We start from the raw sequence: 6,597 nt of genomic DNA on the forward strand, positions 1-6,597 counted from the left end.
ATCCCCTCTCTTCTTGTTTTGTTTGCTTATATTTTTGGCCTATCAAAGGAGCATGCATCTTCATACTTTCAAGGCTTGGTTTAGGCACTTTTTCATGACTTTTAGGGCCTGCCTTAGCTCTGTCTATGACTAGTTTGGCCACCTTGTGTTTGCTCCTTGTATGTGTAGTGTATTCCCATTTGTGGCTCATCGAAGTAGCATGTTTTTCTAGCATGCATTGGCTCCATTTCAGTAGATTTTTGGCCATCATTTGACATTTCATGACTCTGTTTTTGGCTAGTTTGGTAGCCTCTTGCAAGCTCCATATGCTTGTAGTGTAAATCTTGTTCACTAGCTTTGTATGCATGGTGTTTTGGCTCATTATCCTAGCATATTTTGGCTATGTTCTAGCATGATTTTGTTCTTATTTTGGGCTGTCATAGCTCTTTTTTGAGGCTTCTTGGTCGATTGAGGCTTGTCATGCATGCTTGTAGTGTAATAGCCTTGACTAACTTTTAGTTTTGAGGTCTCTTGCATGCTTAACTTGAGGTATTTGCATGTTTTGGCATCATTGAAAATGATATTTAAGAGCATGTAGGGCTGTTACACTTCCAGATTTTCCACTCTTGAAGTGCTCTTAAGGGTTGTGCTTTTGTGCCCTGTTTGCGAGCCATTGCATGAGCCTCATTTTCGTGCCTTTCAAGCCATCATCCCAACTCATTTTTGCTACTGTTTTGGCCTGCATAGGGTCTGTTTGGGGTTGGTTTGGCCATTTGAGCATTATCTTGCATGCCTCTAGTGTAATATACTTCACTAGCTTCGACGCTTGAGCTTTTCAACATGCATTACATGGGTTGTTCGCATGATTCTAAGTCATTTTGCATGTCATTTCAGTGCTGGAGCATATGCCATCGTACTCCATGTTTCATCCTTTCAATGCCTTTGGAGAGTTATATTTTATGCCTTATGCTTGGGCCAACATGCATGCATGTTTGTATAGCATTTTGAGTTTCTATCTTAGCATGTATAGCCACTGATTTGGACATGGTTGAGGCTTATCCATTTTGGTTTAAGTCCATTGTGCATTGTATATGCCATGCGGTTCGTTGCGTTGTGTATGCCACGTCCATTTGCATTGTGTATGTTAGTTGTTATTCACATTGATTGCATGCTTGTGTTGCCTTGCATTGAGTATGTATGCATGTGCATTGAGCATGCCATTAGCCTTGTCAGGTTATTCATGTTGCATTGCATGTTTTCATGGTTGTCCCTTGCATCTTGTTCACATGCTTGTTTCATTGCCTTGTATGTTCGCATGCGTGAGCCGCATTGCGTATGCCATGACATGTTATTTGTTGCATTGTGTTTGGAATAGGAGCTAGTCCAAACACGGGAAACGAAGGGCGTTTTATACTCAAAGTGATGAAACGTGCCTCAATTCTCGATCGCCGACACTTTTGACTATACATGATGGAGTTTTAGGCTTTATGTGTTCGTGTGTGCATTCATTTCATATTGAGTTGTGCAATTTAGCTCCTCGGCCATCATGCATCGAGATACGTGATTGGTGGCCCGAGGGTCGAGAACCATACTCCCTTGAACTTACGTAATGATAGGGAGGGTAGTTGTGCATACATGTGTTGCAAATACTTTGCCATGCCCCTTTCTTGCTCTCTATTGCAGCAAACCAGAAACCAGCAGCAAAAACTGGTCGGCCGACCAGATAAAGTGGCTGGCCGACCACTTTTTCTGGTTTTCAACATAAAAAGTGGTCGGCAGGTGGTCTCCAATGCCAACAACTGGTCGGCAACATCCCTACAGGTTCCTATAGTGGAGTTTCATCCTTCTGAAGCTTTGTGCAGTGTTCTGGGACCAGTTGCAAACAGAGGCAAATCGGGGCATCGCGATGGATTTCCGAGCGAGGCAATTCGAGCATGCATGCATCCCTCGTCACGAGGCCATTTCAGTACTTTTGTTAGCTTAGAATGTGTATTTGTTTCAATTTGGTTGTGTAATAATTAATTAGCTAGAATAGTTAGTTAATTAGTCGGTTCTATATTATTTATTCGGATCCTCCGTCGAGAGGGCACAACTGTTGTAAATGAGTGTGCGTGTGTGTGATGCATGTCTTTCAACCCCCATTTCTTTCTCCCTTTTATTTACCAGTTTATGTTGGTTAGTTTTAGGGCATGTTTCAATTAGCATCCTTATGCTCGCATGTTTGCATCCATTCATCTGTCTTGCATACACCGGGCTCGGCGCATCATACTAACTGCATTGTATTTCAATTCGTGTTTGAATATATGTATCAAATTTCATTTCACATGACATTTTAGAATAGCCGAGCCTATCTTAGTTGCATTTTGTATGTGTTGCATTAGGCATTCTTGACATAGCTAGGATCATGAATTGATTTCTAACATAGCTTTTGTTTTGGCTCAGAGTACTCGGTGAGTGTTTATGCTTTAGCATCCTTGCATGTGTGTGAGTGACTGCCATGATAGCATGCTTGCCATGAGGCTAACTGCTTATGTGATATAACTGCCTGAATGCCTGTGGGTTAAGGTTGGATTACTTGAATTGGAACAATTCATTGATTGCGAGTTTTAAGCCCATTTGAGAGTGGCAAATCACCATGTTTTCTAAGCCCACTTGAGGGTGGCAAAATCCGCATTTCAGCCTACTTGCGAGTAGCAAACCGCTTTCAAAAACAAACATGAGATGTTTTGTTCCAAATTAGGCGATCCAGTCTATACTTGTATGTTGTGCGCATCACATAGTAATTCTAGCTAATTGACCGAAATAAGAACACATTTGTTTTCAAAAACAAAATATCATGTTTAGTACAGGCCGATCTTTGATCGGGCGAGCGGGGGTGCTCATTACATGACATTCCCCTCTCGTACCCAAGTCCCGAGCCGAGGCAACTTTGGTGATGATGGACACGTGGCCTTAGGCACGAGTCAGGGTGTCTTAAATTCCCCCAAAATAAAATATTTAGGTGGCGACTCTGTATCTGGCAAAGCAGTCCATGTTTGGCACTTCTTTCTAAAAATCAGTTTTTCAAAACGGTTTGCCAGATTTGGACTCTTTGGTGATTTATCAATCTCGCATTGCACTTTGCAAGATCAGATTAAGAACCGTGACTTTGAGTCCGAACTGTAGTGAGCCCAATGAACAAAACGGGATTTTCCCGGGACGTTCGGGCACATCTACACCATGCTATGCTTGAATGCTATCTCCTTTATGCTCAGTTTCTTGTGAGCTTCAACATTGCGACTCAATTATGTTTTTTTCCAAGTCATTTTAAATTTTCCCATTTTTCCTTTTTCTTTTGTAGTATTAATTTGATCAATACTATAGATAATTATCATTACCCTTATAAAGAAAATTCACTATAAGGACCGACGCCGACTTTTCAAAGACAATAAAAATTTATGTTCTTTTTTTTTTGAAATAAAATTTTAACTAGATTGAGTCTTTTACTAATTTATAATACTTATGGGCTTATATTTTATTTTTGTATTCCTTTTAGGGACTAAACAAGTTTGAATTAAATACTTTAGGGATTTAATAGATTCAATCGATAGTTTAGGGACTAAATATATTTTGATTTATATACTTTAGGGGCTTAATAGACTCAATCGATAGTTCAGGGACCCAATATATAATTTGGCAATAGTTTAGGGATATAAAATGTAATAAATCCATTTTTAAATTATGTTGTTTATGCTTTGTGTTCTAGGGCAAGTGGGACAAAAAATGCTTAGCTTATATGCCTCTATCTTCTTGGGGTTTTTGGTGAAAATTGTGGGTCTCTTTTGTTAAAGCCACTTGTATAAATTTGAAATTGAAATTTCTCCGTGGGCTATTAATTACTGCTTTCCCAATGAGTTTGACATATAGTCTAGTCAAACAAGACTCTTGCTAGTGCCACATTTAAGGTTGGAATGACTGTTGCTACTTGGGATTAGATTCATCCTTTGTAAATGATGTTTTTTTTTTTTTTTTTGGTGTGTTTTTTTTAGTGCCTTTTCTTGTAGAATTTATTGTACTTGGGATTAGGTTCATCCTTTGTAAATGATTTTTTTTTTTGGTGTGTTTTTTTTACAGATGCAACCCCTTTTGAGTACGTGATGATATCTTTGCGTATCGATATTGGAGCTTATTGTTGATATTAAAATAAACTATAATATATATATATATATATATTTTTATTTGCATTGTCGATACTTTTGTTTTGCTTTAGATACAAAAATTTAAGTTCTTGAATATCAAAAATTATTAGTATTGTTGGAGAATATTTTATATATTTTTGTAAAGAATATTTGGTTGACAATTGTTACAAGTACATATATACGTATGATTTGGTGGATGTGGATGTGTGTGTGGATGTGGATGTGTGTGTGGATGTATTTTATTTTAGAAAATATTAATAATTTGTATAGGGAATAAATTAAGAAAATATATATTAATTTTATGAAAATAATTTTATTGCAACAATAATAACTGTCGCTAATGTAAAAATCATTTTCTTACATTTTATTAGCGATAGGTTAATTTGTAGCATATACATATTAGTTCAAATCTTTAGCGACTGTTTAAACTGTCGCAAATATGGTATTAATTTAATTTTACTTTTTTGCGACGTTTTAGACCGTCGCTAATAATATTTTTCGCGACGGTTTAAGCTGTCACAAATAAGATATTAATTTAATTTTAATTTTTTGTGACATTTTAGACCATCGCTAATAATACTGTTCGCGATGTCAAAAAAAGTTTTAGCGACGGCAACCATCATCGTCACCAAAGGTGAAGTTTTTTCCCCTTTTATGTGTCAGGTTAAACGTCGCAAAAACTATTGATTAGCCGTAGCTACAAGAACGCGACGGTTTGTAACCATCCCAAATACTTTTTGTCACGCCCCCTTTGGCCACCCCTCCATTTCATGTCGCTGCTCCGTCGCAAAAGACTTTTTGCGATGATATATGGACCTTTTGCGACGTTTGAGACCGTCGCAAAAAGTCTGATTTTTAGTAGTGGTTTATTGTTATTACTGTTGAGTAGGCCTTCGATAATCACGGATTACTAGCCGGTTACGACGCTAAACCTATAGAGGCAGATTTGGGTCGTGACAGAGTGGTACTAGAGCACGAGTTATACCGCACACACGTGTCCAAATGAGCTATAGGATGCCCTAGAAAATAAATTAGGGCATTGTATGAGCATAAACAAGTATGTGTGGACATGTTATGTGTATATGTGCTAACATGAATATGAAAACCATTTTTCCTTTGTTTATTATTACCATGTTTTATATAGTGCAATGGAGAATGCAAGAAATATAGATGAGACAAAATCGTCAAAAGCAAGAATTACATGATTGGAAAGAATGGTTGAGCTACTGACTGAAGCTTTAAGACAATAACAACAGAATCAACAACTCTCACATCCTCTTCTGCCACTAGTGCTAGTTGAACCAAACAATGATGATGTTATAGCCCTAACATAAAAGTTCAATAAAATGAAACCACTGACATTCCAGGGTGGCCTTGAGCCGTTGAAAGCTGAAGCATGGATTTTGGAAACCGAAAAATTATTTGAAGTTTTTCCGTGCAACGAGGCACAAAAAGTGTTATTGGCCACTTTCACTTTACAAAAAGAAGTAAGGCGGTGGTGGATGCTCATCCGTGATAATAATGGGACTATGACTTGGGCTCAATTCAAAGAAGCATTTTTTGAGAAATATTTCCCTTAGTGTGTCCGTGACCGCAAAGTATCCGAATTTGAACAATTGAAGCAAGGTACCATGTTTATAGCAGAATATGAAGCTAAATTCACAGAGCTTGCCCGATATGCACCACACATCATAGACACTGACTGTAAAAAGGCCAAAAAATTTGAGGGGGGGCTCAATGTGGAGATATTCAACCGGGTTAATGTTCTTAAATTAATCAAGTATGTGGATGTTGTTGACAGAGCTATTATGGCATAAGCAAATATTGCAACCTTGAAACAAGCTAAGACAACGGTGACTGACTAAAGGGGTAAAAGACAAATTCAAAAAAGGTCGGAATAACTTGCAGAATAAGAAACAGAATACGGGGTCAACAAGTAGTTCCAGTCAAGGAAATAATTCTATACCGCCTTGTCCAGAATGTGGCAGAAAATGTAAAGGGGTTTGTTACAAAATTTCTAGGGCATGTTATCGGTGTGGCAAGGTGAGCCACATAGTCAAAGATTGTCCTCACGCATCTCAAGGCACTAGTAGACCTGTAGCAAGTGCAACAGCCTCAACCGCTACACCAAAACCCAATTCTAAAGCTACAGGAAGAGAAACTTTAAGACAAGGTTGGGTTTTCACACTTGTACTAGGAGATGTGCAAAATACTGAGACCGTAGTGTTAGGTATACTCCTTATTTGTGCTCAAAATGCTTATATTTTGATTGACTCGGGGTGTACGCATTCATTTGTATCGCATGCATTTTTGAGAAAATTATTTAGACCTCTAGAACCCATGAATTATTTATTAGCCGTGTCTTCATCTACTGGGGGATCTATGACTTATGCTTATATGTATCCTATATGTGAGATTGTTATCGGGGATGTGATTTTAT

The sequence above is a fragment of the Camellia sinensis genome, chromosome 4, assembly GCF_055761805.1.
Source record: "Camellia sinensis isolate YWXY chromosome 4, ASM5576180v1, whole genome shotgun sequence".
Taxonomy (NCBI): Eukaryota; Viridiplantae; Streptophyta; class Magnoliopsida; order Ericales; family Theaceae; genus Camellia; species Camellia sinensis.